General features: G+C 39.0%; 1 protein-coding gene across 16 annotated transcripts in view; it reads right to left on the bottom strand.

The window, feature by feature from the left end:
* The window catches only part of arvcfb (ARVCF delta catenin family member b), a 206,474-nt gene that overhangs the window by 122,769 nt on the left and 67,225 nt on the right, over window positions 1-16,480 (bottom strand). For all 16 annotated transcript variants that reach the window (XM_058635404.1, XM_058635403.1, XM_058635406.1 and 13 more), the window contains one exon: window positions 901-996. The gene's annotated coding sequence lies outside the window, so the exon portion shown is untranslated. The remainder of the gene's footprint in view (window positions 1-900; window positions 997-16,480) is intronic.

The following is a 16,480-nucleotide window of genomic DNA, read 5'->3' as shown; positions in this document are numbered from 1 at the left end:
ATAAGCAAAAGCTTAGCAAAGAGCACGGAGCGTCTGTCTGATCACTTTCACAGCGAGAGCGAAAGAAAAGCATCTGTTTATCATTCATACTTTATTCCATCACTTTTTCTGTGAGCTGCCTTGCTATGGGGAAGATATTAGGCGGGAAGATACTGACACACACACACACACACACATGCAGGAAGCGACATAAAAAAATCATTTGAATGCAAATACATGTCTCTGTTACTCTCTTTGAAAGCGCAGAATAGTTTGCGAAGGCTTATAGTATTAAACGTTATCAAAACAAATGTGCCACACAAGGCTATAAGGCATGTAGAGTGCCTCGCAAATAGGTTTTAAATAATTGATCTTTCATTCCAAATTCCAGACGCTGCATTTGAAGTTAGAACAACATGCTTCTAGTCCTACATCAAAAGCAGCCAACAGTAAGGTGGTCATGGATACATTGACACATGTGTGGGATTAAAGTCAGAAAAGCATATCTTATAAAGATATAAGATGTCCAAATTGCAATTAAGACTTCAAACTCTCACTTCCTACAAAGTTGAGTCTGTTTTTAAAGACTGGACGAGTGTCCTCTCGTGTTCCTGTGTAAGACTCACATTTTTAATTGACATTTACCTGCATGAATTATTGAAATGAGAGAACATTCCCTTGAGGAAAACCTCTTGAACACATTGAACTTAAACGAGGGAAAAAAAAAAAAAAGGAATCATATAAGTTTCCTCAATGACAATGGAGTGAATCTCCCTCCAGCGGAGATAACTACGAAAGTTACGTCTCGGGTTTTCAAACCCCCCCAAAACTGCCAGGGTTGCAGAAATGTAATTACTGCAATGATGAGCTGAACAAAGCGTTTAGAGGAGGCTGGAGGTGCGGAGAGTGAGGCGAGGATACCTTTGATGTCGGCGAGCGGAGTCAGACCACGGGTAGACTGAGAACAGGAGCAGCTCTGCTGGAGTCAACACGTTTGTTCGGTTCACAAAGAGAGATCTGTGGATTATAAAAACAAGGAAACATTTGTATTCAGCCAACCCACTGAGATTACACGGTGAACTTTCATGGCATACAGTCTCAGTGCAGTAGATACAGTACAATTCAGAGCAGGTCCACAGCTGTGGTTATTGATGCTCTTAAACTCAAATGACCTTGGGGCCACATTATATCACCATATTCCCTCAAGATATAGCAATAACAACATTTTTTTTTAACAATAAACCATATATAATTCACAATAAAAAACTATATTTCCGAAGCAAAATAAATCTAGAAATATCAAAATAAAAAAACATTTTGAAATCGACTGAAGGCCCCGAGCTTGAGACCTCTGCTCCACTGTGAAACAGTGGCGTGCCACAGGGCTCCCATTCAGATCCGCTACTGTTTGTGTTGCTTTGAAATTTAATGCAGATCATACCCAGATCGTATGTCAGAAAATGTTGATCAGTGTTTGTCAAACTCGGAACTGACTGTTCTCAAATGTCTTGTTTTGTCCACAAACCAAAACGATTTACTTGTAATGATTTCTTTGTTATGTGGAGCAAAGAAACGAAGAAAATATTCGGAAAACCAAGTTTGCAATTACGCACAAGAATTTGTAGTACCCATATTCCGGCTGCTACAGAAGTAAACAAATAAAGATCTAGTGTACTAATCAATTCCTCACTACATCTGTGAGGCAGAAGGCTGTCTGGCCAATATCTGATTCTCAATAAGCAGGCAGCACATGCTCGATACCTTAAACAAGCCGATGTGCCAGCCTGATTTTGGTATTCACACTGTACTACCGCCGTAATATAGACAGCACACAGGAAAAAAAAAAAAAGAGCGGTATTGAATACTGCAATTGGTTTTGATGCTTGGTACCACGGGATGAATCACTTCACCAAACACACCAACCTGTCCAGAGGCGATACGCTGCCTTTTGATGGATGAGGGAACAAGAGCCCGGTAGCAAAACGGTTGAATCGAGTGCAGCCTTGAAGATGTCATTGATGATGGGATTGTAATGGTTACAAAAAAATGCCTTATACTTTTTTTTTTACTGTTATGGGAAGTATTATTATATATATAATCAATAGTTAATCCCAAATATTAGCTGGCGTCCATGCAGCCACTAATACGAGCATAGATCTGCAACTTAAATGTTATATTCGGCCCATTTTAAAACACAGTTTGAAACCTGGAATGGCAAATATTGCCTGCTGACCTTTCATGAGTTTAAACTGCATAGATGTATGCTTAAAATCACCGAGATTAGCGGCTGGTTTAACCTTTTATGTATAGGCAGCAGCGCACATGAAAAGTACTTCCAGATGCAGATCTGAATCTAGGCCATATTTGCATCAGTGTGACATGGAGCCATGTGATGTTTATGGTAGCGACGCTCAGAAGAAGACTCCCGCAGTGAGTCGGAATTCAAATCGATACAAAGTCAACTTTCTTCTACGGGGTTTTGGCTCTGGGATTAGAATATATCTCCCTCTCCGGGGATTGTGTTCATTTCAAGGACAGATAGACTCTGAACATGGATTTCTAGTACAAACATCAAAGGTGAAGCTGAGCCCGGCTGCATTAGTTATCGCTCCTTCTCTCTCTCTCTCTCTCTGGATTCTGGACGAGGCCTCGCATCTCTCCAGAATGGAAATGATCCTGACACACACACACACTGTCACACCTCACAGTAGCGCTTTGATTAATATGCATCATATTCGACTTAACGTGACGCAATGCTCGCGTAAGTGGCCATTACTTCTGGGTTGGCAGCGGCACAACAAGCCAGTTTTGCAAAGTGGGAAATCGAAGGTACGATTAATGAATGAGTGACGATGATTCCGCTCAACGAATGGCACCGAGACAGAGATTATTCCGGAGGGCATATGTCTGACATAATCCTGGCACGTTGCTCAGGTGCTTGAGGTCAAAATGCTTCACTGGGCGGTTGTGAAGAATAAACGTGCATAATAAGACCATTAAAAGATAGATGTTGTGCAGATGCTTGTATGTTTTGTGTTTCTCTGGGTAAACACAGAAAGACAGACACTGCCCCCTGATGCTGCTTCATTTTATGATAATAATAATAACTGCAGAAACTCACCTGCAGTACATTATGCAGACGATTGCATATTCTATCACGACGAGTCGCCCTCTGATCCAGTGTAATTCTGTGATTAATAATTAATGCAGACAGACAGACTGACTGACTTGACTGTGGTGCTGACTCTCAGGGGAAATGCTCCACTTGATCAAGGCCTTCTCTCAGCTGCTGGGGGCCACTGCACACTGCACACTGCAGTCCATCAGCAGCTACTGTGTGTGTGGGTCTGTCTGTGCATCTCATGACCGCTGGTTGGGCAACTGTGTCAATGAAATGCGAAAAAAAGTTGTATGTGCCCATTAAAATGTAAGTGGAAGCATTAAATATGTACGAACGCTGTGCAAGTGGGTTCATCGCCAACAGGCCATCACACGGGTCTCTGATCTTATTGGGACGTCACTGTTTGTCGTCGCCTTACGTAACCTGCACAGTAAATTAAATATTATTTTTTGTATTTGTAAATTTATATTTCAATTTATTTTCATTTATTTTACACTCAGCAGAGTGTAGTTTGTATTTAACCACAATAAAGTATTTAGTTCAACTTTCAATCAGCAGCAAAACTCAATATTTCACTATCTACAGACTGATTTGAAACTGATTTGATTTTCTTTCTGGCCATATTGCCCTGCTCTAGTTGGGGTTATAATAGGGTTTTTTACAAATATAGCAAATAATAACATTTTGGGTAAGGTGCTGATAGTTGGAATGGATGGAAATCAATCGTCCCCTATTTTGTGAGCGACACACAGACTAAAAGAAGGATAAACTGGCTATAAACCTACTCGTATATTGTCCAAATAGCGCCTATAAAACTCAGTAATCAGCCAAACATGCTGTTTTTCAATTTGTGCACAAAATAAAAAAAATGTTTTGCAATTTTCTACAAATTTCTAGGGGATTGGCAAAATGGTTAGAGCGCAAAAGCTGTAAAGCTTTAAAATAGCTTTAAATATTTATAAAAAAATAAAATAAAAAAATGGTACAATGAAGAAATTTCCACATCAATTTGACTTCACCACTTCATCATGACCTTTCATCCTCCACATGAGGGTCGCTGGTGCCAAACCAAACGGGTTGCCAGTCAATCACATACAGAGACAAATACACTCACACCTATGGGAAACCTAGAGTGACCATTGAACCTCTGCATGTTTTTGGACACGTGGGAGAAAACCGGAGAACCTGAAACACACAGAAAGTATCTCACATATCCAAATAACGTGATATCAGCAACTAAAGCCAGGACGAGAAAAGGTCTTCCACCTCATCCGTTCCCTCCTTCATCTTCTCTCCTATTTCTCCACATTACAAAAGCAGTGTGTTGCAACTAGTTACACATGCAAAAAAGAGGAGAAAATAAATCACACAGCACCGTCAGAAGTCCAGACAAACTTTTTCATCATTATAAGACTCATCCTGAGGAGCTGACCTTGACACAACGCGTGTTTAATTTAAGGTCGGAAGAAATAATTCTGCCTCCCCGGAGCTCGCTGCCTCTCAAGATGTAAATACAGAGCGAATGATGAAAAAGAAAGGAAAACTGGCAAAGAGAGGGAGATAGGGCTGCCAAAATAAAGTAGCAAAACTCACTGAGAAGCCTTAAGGGTGGAGGGTTTGTTTGTTCTTTGGATTGAGCACAGTTTTAGCTTCTTCTCTTTCATGTTCCACCGGGGTTTCTTCTTTATTACAGACAGTGATCGGTAACCAAGTGTGAGTAATTACACAGGTGCTCTATGTATGTGTCGCACTGAAATATCTCACATTTATTTTTTTAAATTGCTCACTGCATTTTCAGTGAGTCTTGGGCCAAATAATTAGGTTAAATTAGGTCTTTGTTGACTCTGAAATAAGCTTTGAACTTCCACTAAAATAAGCTTTTTTCCATTACTATGTTTAAACGTACAGTAAATACAGAGGTTATAACACAACTGAGCAAAAAACTACTCAAAATGTTTTAAATCTTATTGAATTTGTGAAATATGTCACCGTTCAAAGCTCACTTGGCTCGTTTTTTAATGAACAAAAAGAGAAATTGGTGATTTCTGCAAAATTATTGCTACTTTATATCACGACTAAAAATGCGATATAAAATGAATCCCAACTTTGACTCAACAACACATAAGAAGACGAAAACAATGCATTTTTGACCTATAAACACACAACCCAGGATGACCATATAAGCAAATTAAAAGTTAAAAACCCTGAAAACATGCGTTAATCTAACATTTAGCAAGTTAATTTCTAAGATACTAAATACTGGTGTATTGTGATAAAGCCATTTTTCAGTTCAGTGACTGCGTCAGACGGAGTCTGTGCTCCGGTCATGCAGGAAGTACTGAACTCATCTATTTAATTAACTGATTTTAAATGATGTAGTATCACTGAAAATAACTCACTAGTTTGTGTGTCTGTGTTGTGTATAGACGTCACGGCAGTTTTCCAGTAATGGAAAACAACAAAGCTGATACTAAACCGTGTCGAGTCAAGTAAGCAGTAACCGTATAATGTGAAAGTGCCATTAGTGAAGAATGACCGGACTTGTTGGAGATGATTAAAAAGACAACAGTAACTCAAATAACCACTTGTCACAAGCAAGTAATGCAGCAAAGCATCTCTGCACGCACACACTGTGAAACCTTGAAGAAGACGAGCTCCAGCAGCAGGAAAACCACAATGGTGCATATATCCTGCCCTTGACTACACACACCATAATGGATGGAGAACGTCTGTAGAGAAGCATTAGTTAAATTGTTCAACTGGAGCTGAAAAACTCAATGAGAGATATTTCTTTTTATATAAAAAATGAAGATAACTTAAGAAGGCTGAAGGTCACCTGCTTTTTCCGAATAAAGAACGATGAGAGGAAAGTCACTTAGGAACCTGCAGTCACACAAAGGAAAACTCTGCACATGTATGAACTGACTGAAGACGTTCACTCTCAATAGGTAGAATGAATTCCTGACACAACAACAGGCCTGACAGGCACTGAAACTGAAAACACCAGCGGCTTCTGTTGATGCCGGTGCATGTTGCTTCAGATTGAGGAGAAATGATGAAATGCAGCGCAGGCAGGCCAGATTAGCTAACAGATCAATAAGTGTGACAGATTACCGGGAGCACAGCTGGTTTATAATTCTACATTTCACAACTCTGCAAAAACTCTCCCAGCAGCAGCTGTTTTATCCTCCATCGTAACCATGACGATAAAGTGTCACTGTTATGTAATGTGCACCTGCCTGGAAGTAAGCACGGAATTCAAATCATAGTAAATCATTTATTTTGATAGCACTTTCATTTAAACGCAGTATTAGGGCCAAACTGAAGAAAACATTAAGTCATAATATTATGAGAAGAAATTCATAAACTTTCGAGAATAAAGTTGTAATAACATTTCTAATATTACGACTTTATTCTCATAATATGATGACTTTATTCTGATAATATGATGACTTTATTCTCATAACATTTCGACTTTATTCTCATAATATTTCAACTTTTTTCTCATAATGTTTCGACTTTATTCTCATAATATTTCAACTTTATTCTCCTAATACTACGACTTTATTCTCATAATATTTCAACTTTATTCTCATAATGTTTCGACTTTATTCTCATAATATTACGACTTTATTCTCATAATATTTCAACTTTATTCTCATAATATTTCATCTTTATTCTCATAATATTTCATCTTTATTCTCCTAATATTACAACTTTATTCTCATAATATTTCAACTTTATTCTCATAATATTTCAACTTTATTCTCATAATGTTTCGACTTTATTCTCATAATATTACAACTTTATTCTCATAATATTATGACTTTATTCTTGTAAATTTGACTTCTTCTCAAAATATTATGATTTTTTTTAAATATTACAACTTCACTCACCTAATATTACAACTTATTCTCATAATATTCCAAAAGTAAAAAGATTCACAAATAGGTGATTTGGGGATGAATAGCCAATACTGGACACAACTATCATTTGTTAAATGCTGTTAAATTGTAAAACATGTATATTATATTTTCCTCTCAGTGTAGACACACTTTGTCCTCTACATGTCTACTACAGCTAACAGGCTTTTCATATTCCAACAACTAAACAAAAAAGAAAAAAGAAACAGAACAAAAAGTGTGTTTCATGTGAACGTTGTGTTTCCTGCAGCCTACAGCAGAGAGAGTATATGAGTCTACTGAAGCATATACTGTATGAAGTTAACTCCCTGTCTGCCTCTTATCTCATGGCCGGGTTGGTGCAGAGGGATAATGAGACTTCTGACACACTGAGGAATCTCTTAGCACCTGAACAATCTCAGTTTGCTGCTCCACTCCATTCGTCTCGCATTTACTGATGAACCGACTGAAACACACTTGTCAGCTGAGTGCAGTCATGAAGCTGTAGCTGCTTTTAAGTTATTATGTACAGTATATATTATTATTCCTATTACTATTCCAGAATGAATTCTAAGAAAAAAGTCTGAATTTTAATCTCAGAATTTTGACTTTAATCTCAGAATTCATGCTGTTTTCTTTATTTTTTCTTTCTTTCTTTCAATGTTTGTGTCCCAAACAAAGTATTTGTTTTCGTCTTTGTAAATTGATTGCACACATAATCCTTTTAAATGGTTAAAATTAAGTGTATTTAATGTTTTCTCTGCTGGCAATTTTGAACGTTTGCATTTCCATTCATAATAAATCGTTGTCTTTGGTCCATCAGCGAATCAAACCTCTAGTCTTTAATTGGGTTTATTTTATATAAGGGTTATTTATTATTATTTATGTTATGTCTTTAGTCTGTTGGCTATTTGATTTTTAAATTTAAAACAAACTCATTTAAAAAAACAAATAGATTGTTTTAGATGTCAGGGATAATCTATCTATCTATCTATCTATCTATCTATCTATCTATCTATCTATCTATCTGGAAGTGAGGAGGAAAGGGGAGGTAGAAAGGACAGGGTGTGAGTACTGTGGGATGTCAAACATGAAATAAGTTATTTTTTCTTTCTTTTTCAATAATCGCTTTGGGACATTATTATCAGCTGCCTCCGCTTGGGGTACTTTTGAGGAGAACTACTGCCACAGCAGGTCAGTCACTGTCTCATAACAAAAAGTGCACTGTCATCGTAACGTAAACACTGATGTGGACAAAAAAAATCAATTCCGCTGTCAAAAAAGGCATTTAGTTTGCGGCGACTTCCCTCAATAGACTCTGACAGATAAGGAATAATACCGCTGTATATACAAAGACTTGAAGTTATTAATGTTTGTTTAAAAATGCTAGACAAGAGACACACAGTGTCACATGGAGGACAAACCGATGGAAGACGGACAAAAGACACTGACAATCGACTGAAGGTTTGATCTAAATAGCACAGAACTGTGAGCGCCTGCGACACACTGTGAATGAAAAGTGACTGAGGCGCTTCCTATTCTTGTTTTTCCCTCACAATGAGTCACAGCTCATTACACAACAATAAACACTGTGTTTAGGCCGATTACTGTGCAGTTAAAAAGGATATATTGTTAGCGGGAGCGGGCGGGTAAAAACTCCAGGAGAACAACTGACTGATAATTGTTGACAATCCTAAATCTAATTGCAGTTAAAACAACAACAACACAGCTGCTCATGAAAGGTTAGCCATAAAGATACACTGCGTAACTTTTGTTGTTATTCTTCTTATTCTGCAAACAATGATGATTTTTATGATCATCTGCAAACAAGGTAATATATTTTTAGACCCGACCGACGGGAGCTTTTGTGTGTATGCAGCAGCAGCACAGGGGTGGGCGGGGCCAAGAAGCATTTATCACTACTAGCTGCTTCGCCTCGCCTCGCCCCGCCCTGCCCCGGCACGGTACGGTTATTTTGCGTTTCCACTAGCGATACAATGCTAGTGCTTTCACAGGAAGAGTCACAAGAATCAAGCCGAACAATGCCGAACTGTAGATGAGTTAAAAAGACATAAGAATCCTAAATATGTGGGTTAATCTCCAACAATTACCAGGGAAATGTCTAAAATCTCAATATTTAACAGAGGAGTCTGGTGTATTTACAACTGCTTTACAAGTCACTAGTCATTCGTGTGTGTGTGTGTGTGTGTGTGTGTGTGTGTGTGTCTGTCGCGTGTAAACCACTTTTCAAGTGAAATAAAATAAAGCTACTATTTTTAGAAGCGAGTGTATGAGGCCCAGTTTCCCGAACTGTGCACTGAACGGTGCTTCAACTGGGCTGGAAGTGGCCACTGGAGACGAGAAGAACATACCAAGGTAACGGCCACAGCATCTCACAAGAGGCCCTTGTCCCTTTTTTTTAGTCATGTATAATTCCACAGGTAACACAAGCCTTTTCTAAAAAAAACAAAAACCAAAAGATTCCCAAGTGGACTGTACCTCTGCAAAAGCTCTGACTTTTCTTTTTTTTTTACTTGCAGTTTCATTTTCAAGGATTTTTTCCACTGCAACACTTCAGAGACGATATGAGTTCTCGCATAGAACAGAATGGCTCATTCCGCTTTTGTACATCATTGTAAAACAACATCATTACAAGGAAACTGTAGGTTTCAAAGTCTAGATTAAAGGAGTAGTATAACACTTGGGGAAAACGCATATAAGAGGATTTAATCGCTATTAAATCACCTTTACAAATGCTTGCTTGCAGTCATTGTACTTGTACGTTGTTCTCGGTATCAGACATCTCATCTCACCATGTGCACGAAAGTGGCCCCTGGACTATAGGATTTTTATTACTCATTATTGTGGTAGCTGGAGCTAAAATGTAACTCAATATACAGTCTGGGAGTTTTGTCTTTGAGTCTCATACTTGTCTAAAAGAAATTCTGCCTAAAAGCACATCATTGTCACAATAAAACAGCTGTTTAATGTTAAGCTTAATGGACATTTGTGAAGAATGAAATCTGTACTTAAAAATGTTCGTACGATTTTCCTCTTTTGGTCTCACGAAGTAATTTAGAGGAACTGAGTGGGGACTAGTGGACCTAACATCTCATATAACTTGATACTTGTTTTTTCTGTATCTACTCCCCCATTTTTCCTTTCACCCCAACCTGTCTAGGCAGATGCTGCACATCTTTGAGTCTGGTTCTGTCCGAGATTCTGTCTTCCTGTTAAAAGTTCTCAATGATGTTGTCTATGTACAGAGCTTTGAGATAATGTATGTTGTGATGATTGGTTGATGCTTCAGTTTCCATACCCTCACCAGTAACCAGTTAACCTGCTAACTGTGGAACCTTCCAGCACAGCTTTACTTTTATAACCACTTCATGTCTGTGGCAAAACTTTTTTTGTGAGAGTCTGTTGCAGCCATCACATTCTTTTTCTGTCAGCAAAAAAAATCCCTTTATCTCTTAAATAAAGGCTGAACAAACGACTGAATTTTGTTTTTGATTCCATTTTGAGAAGATTTTTCGCGACACCTCTTTTACATGTTCATGAGAAGCACCTAATAACTTGTTCTCGGGAGTAGAAAGCAGAGCAGAAGTGGTGTTAATAGCATAAACTGGAACCAGGGTGTAAAGCACCTTTTGTAGTCGATGGAGCTCTTCTGTTTGAAGAGAATGAGATTGATGAGAAATAAAATATTCATATTGTTCAGCCGCACTTCAGCCTGCCGCGCTGCCGCTGTGACCGTCGCAGCCTCTGTGAGATGGCAGCAGTTTGAAGAGGCGATGGAAGTGGAGCTGAAATCTTCTGTCATTTATATTGTATCAATATTCCTTCACAATGTGCAGGCTGATGCAGTGGCAGGGAGTAAGAAGCCAAGGAGAGAGTGAGGCTGACAGACGGGTAACACACTGTCTCTGCGCTGTCACTCTGCAGGACCGAGAAACTCAATCCATCACTCCTCACTCCTCAGCACAGTCCTGCTCTGCGTTACTCCTTCATTATTGACCAAAAAAAAAAAGGTCTCCTGCATCTACTCCCCTCTTACCTTGGACTGTGTTTGCCAAGTCATGGCCCAAATCAATCTAACCTCGATTCAGCTGGATCCAAATGTCAGCGCTGTCAAACAAAGGTGATGTTGGTTTTGCAAAAATGAAAGGGATTGATCCTTTCTTTGCATGCGGTGAGTTACTACACGCTGGGCATGTTTCACAGTCAACATCATAAGCTTACACGGAAAGGAATAGTTTTCTTTTTTCTCTGACTTCACTGAGGCTGCATTCACAGCTTCTAAATCCAATCCTAGTCCTAATCCTAGTGCTTGGAAAGTCCGGTTCGTTTGGGGAGGTGTGAACGCGCAACCGAACTCTGATCCGCACCAAAGACGTGAACTCTGGTCCACCTTAAAACGTAGGTCTCGGTTGTGTGTCGTATGTTCACATAAAACCATAGGATTTGATGCAGCTCCATGTTTTGCTCTTATGTGGAGGAAACAGAAGTTGTCCTGCATTAACCAACAGATGAGACAGTTTTCCTGTTCATTATGGTCTTGTCATCTCCTTCAGCAATTCTTGATGCAGCGCCGCCTCAGGCGAGGAGGGGAATAGGTTATTCGATAGGTTCAATAGGACAAGGGTCAGTTTGTTTCACTAAAAAAGCAAAGTCGGACCGGCTGTATGTTGCAACCCCCAATTGAACCGAGTCCCCAATTGTACCGAGTCTAACGAAGACTATTAGGAATGAAAACGACCTGAGAATGCCACATTTTACATGATTCAGTTTGTTTACAATGCCATAGTGGCAGGAAATCGGAATGTTTTATTTTGTATTAGTAGTTTCTAACGGAGCATCCTATTAACTGCAAAATTAATTTCAAGAGAAAACTGATAGTAAAGTTTGTATCTTATCGTATCGTATCATATTGTATTGTATCGTATCGTATCGTATCGTATCGTATTGTATCGTATCTTATCGTAACATATTGTATCGTATCTTATCGTAACATATTGTATCGTATTGTATCGTATGGTATTGTATCATATCGTATCATATCGTATCGTATAGTATTGTATTTTATCATATCGTATTGTATTGTATCGTAACATATTGTATCGTATCGTATTGTATCATATCGTATCGTAACATATTGTATCGTATCGTATTGTATCATATTGTATCGTATCGTATCGTATCGTATCGTAACATATTGTATATTATCGTATCATAACATATTGTATCGTATCTTATCGTAACATATTGTATCGTATCGTATCGTAACGTAACATATTGTATTGTATTGTATCGTAATGTAATGTTAACAAAGAAAAGTGCTAGTGCCAGTTTTTCAGCTGTCAGATTTCACAGCCCACTTTTGATCCATGGCAATGGAGCAGTATACTGCAGAAGATGACAGGCAGAATATTTCTGACCCTGATAATGCCCCCGGGTGCTTTTCACCACAATGGAAACAGGTGGAGCGGACATTATTGCAGACCTGCAGTATCCCGACAAGTTCTACTTTCTGATAAACTTTCCCTATAATACTACTCTGGAGAACGCTTATAAAGTACATTGCTATAAAAGCATGCAAAATAAAACAAGACATCAGCAGACACTGGATTCTGCACCTGAAATGAAGTGATTATTATAAAAGTGGAATCTGTTGCCTGTGGGCTCCCACTGCTCCATCTTCTACACTCACTTTGAGCAATTTCTATGGCAATGATCCAACTCTGCCGTCTCTCGGGATCTTTGGTGCGGCTGTTTCAGTATTCTGCCGCAAAACAGCTGTCCACCATCTTCATTTTTTTTATAAATACAGGCGGAGAAGAGACAAGTTGCCTGGCACACTGCCTGGTATATGCTGCGGTTATAAATGTCAGCGCGGCTTCCTGCCAAAATGGCTTTGTTTTGGTTGCACAGTGTTGAATGATGGAATTGCCTGATGTCAGATACAGGACCGGAGCTCGGCCGACATTCTTGCCCATGGGTTTTATTTTCCACGCTGTACTTAAGGTTATGTTTATGTTTTAAAATGACCATTACAGCATTTGCTTTTTAGCACACCATGCTTTTTAGGCTACTGTACATTCCCTCGTGTTTCCAAATTTCGCAAATTCAATCAAATTTTAAACATTTGAGTTCGTTTTGCTCAGGTGCGTTTGTATAGTTGGTGAAAATGAAAAAAATAAAAATATATTATATTATTTTTATTTATTCTATATTCTAATAGCCTCTGTATTTACTGTACATTTTAACATAATAATGGAACAAAAGCCGCCGAAATGCTCTGTGTTCTAAGAGTTAATGACGGGAAAAAGTGGCAAACGTATTCTTAAGATATTGTTACCGTTGAGCAGGTGTCGATTTAATTATTGGAGCCTTTTGTTAAGTTGCAAAAATCCTTGTTTTTCCCCCACTGGCTCCACGTCCCACGCTCGTTCTAGGAGACAGTGGCAGCCTCTGCAAAGCCGGTGTTGACAATGTTCAAAACAGTCACACATCACACACTTCAAAATACACCTTTAAGAAGATTAAATAAAATCCCGTACTGTATGCTCCTCACTTGTGAGGTCAGTACGTCCACGTTGGCTTACCTCTATTTAGTCCACATTTTAATCGAACAGATCCCACAGTCTATGCCAGCTTGGCAGTGAGATGCACTGTAGTGTTGCCCAGAGTTTTATTGCTATAATTTAACATCAAATGTCAGGTCTTTGCACACGGGGAGGCGATTAAATCCCTGTTTACCCAAATGAATAATTTACTATTCTGGAAAGAATTACTACATGGTTCTCGAGTGCAGCTCTGCTACAGGCCATTTTCTTTATAAAAGAAAATAGAAAATGCCCTTTGTAGAGATTTGCATCCTTCCTTTTGTTGTGCCGCTCTTGCTGGTGTGTGCAGCTTTATCACACTGGATACAAAAGCGAGGCGTCATGTGACAAACACGCATCAGCGGTGACAGACAAGCGGGGAGAGATCGAGAGGCAAAAATAACTCCCAGGCAGAGAGAGAAAGAAAGAAAAGACCTAGAGTGACCTTGAGCACTGACAGAGGTAAATACAACATTTAACAGCTGTTAATAAAAAACAACATGACCAAAAAAGATGGTGGTTTATCAGTCTGTGCTACGTTCACTGGTCACTTTATTGGGTACACCTAATAAAAAGCGTCAGATGTGGCACCTGGTGTGTGTTCAGAGAGCACGTTGGTTGTAACAAGTGGTTATTTGTGTTACTGTTGCCTTTTCTATAATTCTGAACCAGTCTGCTTATTCTCCTTTGACCTCTGGCCCCATTCGTATCCATTCTGGATAGTTTTCTGCACACAAAATACTCTAAAATACTCAGAATCACCCTTCTCTCTCCCTCTGATACTACATTTTTTTTTTTTAAATAATAAAAAAGTGTGTAAATATATCACCGTGGAGAAACCTCTCGCGAGTTAAAAGAATAACCATTTCCTGGATGAATATAGGCAATGGGGAAATGACCAAAAATAAAAAGAGCGTAAGAGCAGAGAAATCCAGTGTGTATTTAAAACCCGTGGACCAGTTTCTCCCCTCAGATAATGTTCTCTTAATCTTTTAAAAGCCTGGAAGAATCTCTCAGCACTATCCGGGTGATTAAACAGTGCTTCTGTGGCTACAGCGTGGGGAGGAAGGCAGCCAGTTTTTTTGAGCTGAATTATAGATCTTAGAGAAAAGCAAAGTGTTATGAAGGTGGGCACGGACCTCGCCGAGGTAAAAAAAAGATCTGAACACCTAATTAAAGTCATTAATCACACACAGAGGTAATATATATATCGCAGACTGCCATGAAAGATGAGAAGGGCGTCGATACAGTGTATAATTTGCATCCACTGCAACAGTGTTAAAACTAATCTGATTTGTTTATGTAGACATTACCAGCCGATCTGCATGGGTTGCCTTGGTTACCTTGGATGTAGGCGTACAAAACACATGCAACTGGGGGGGGGGGAAAGTGGACGTGCATCATTTTACTTTACGAACAATCACGGCGTCGAGTCGCACTGGAGAAGCGCTCCACCGCACTAATTACCTTGACCACGGAGGAGACTATAATATATGCATATTAGCATGTTCTCGTGAGCGGCTCAGACTTGATGTCATTGTTGTGTCTCACACTGTTTCAAATCTGATTTGAGCAGAGAGTACTGTAGAGTGCACAGACTAAAAGTCATCTGTGGAAATCTAATTTGAATCACCCCCAAATTTGGTTTGAATCATAGTTGGAAAAACAGATTCCTTTTCTTTTCCTTTCTTTTTTTTCTATCCAGACTTTTAAAATAAAACTGGATTAAATCTGGATATGCATTGATTTTCTCTGGCGACCTGAATAAGGCCCATGGAACATTTTTTTCTTTTACCATAAAATAACAGATTCAAAATTAATTTGACAGCTTATTCTGCACCTGAAACTCTGTCTTTGCTCTATTTAAGTGTGGTGAGTGGGTACAGGGACAACTTAACTCTTAGAACACAGAATTTCGGCTGCTTTTTTCCAATACTATGTTAAAACGTACAGTATATACAGAGGCTATTTGAATGTGCAATACAGAGTGTCTTATATCCTTTTTTTGTCAGCCCAACCTAGGCAATCTAATTTTCACCAACTATATAAACACACCTGCGCAAAAAGTACTCAAAATGTTTAAAATCGGATTTAATTTGTGAAATATGGAAATACGGCTCGTTTTTAGGAACAAAAAGAAAAGAAAGACGGTCTAATTTTGTGACTCCTGCACAATATTATTAATACTTTATATCACTATGCGATATAAAATTATACACACACACCCCAGGATGTCCATATAAGGAGTTGTGTATGATTTACCATGGGTGCACCTGTGGCACAGATCCGTTAGAGACTCAAACTGCCAGAATCAAGCCCAGTAAGTTCATCTCAGTTAAGTAGACCTGGATCCATCGGGGTTTGTTTGATATACGGTGACAGCATGTCCAGCTAAAGTTACGTATGATGCTTTTATGCTTTTATTTATTTTTTCCCCTAATCCCAAGTGCAGGAGAAAATGTCAAACTTCATCAATTTTCTAAAATTCCAGGTTGTGATTTTTGCATTTCCATTTTTTCCACTCGAAAAGGCTGAATTTCAAAGATGTTGCATCATCAAACCCCGGCCTCGGGACTGTCCCACTGTGCAGGATGCATCAGAGTTTGTGAAGGACTGAGTCCTTCCCACGGAGGATTGACAAGGATGATTGTGTTGCATACCCACAATCCTTTGCACATGCATGTTTTGTTAAGTGAAACCTTCTCAAGGATCAAGGACAGGATCATAACAATCATGCTTTCTGTGAAGAAACTGCCGTTAGTTCTTCTGAGAGTTGAAGGAGAGGACGTAGGTGAGTCGAGCGAGTGTCTAAACTGTTGTCGCCTCATCTGGGAAGCTCTGTAATCTCAACATTCAGTCAAAGTTCTGTTCAT

Source organism: Solea solea, chromosome 8, assembly GCF_958295425.1.
Source record: "Solea solea chromosome 8, fSolSol10.1, whole genome shotgun sequence".
Taxonomy (NCBI): Eukaryota; Metazoa; Chordata; class Actinopteri; order Pleuronectiformes; family Soleidae; genus Solea; species Solea solea.
The sequence above is the reverse complement of the archived record's forward strand: the minus strand, read 5'-3'. Positions and strand labels throughout refer to the sequence as shown.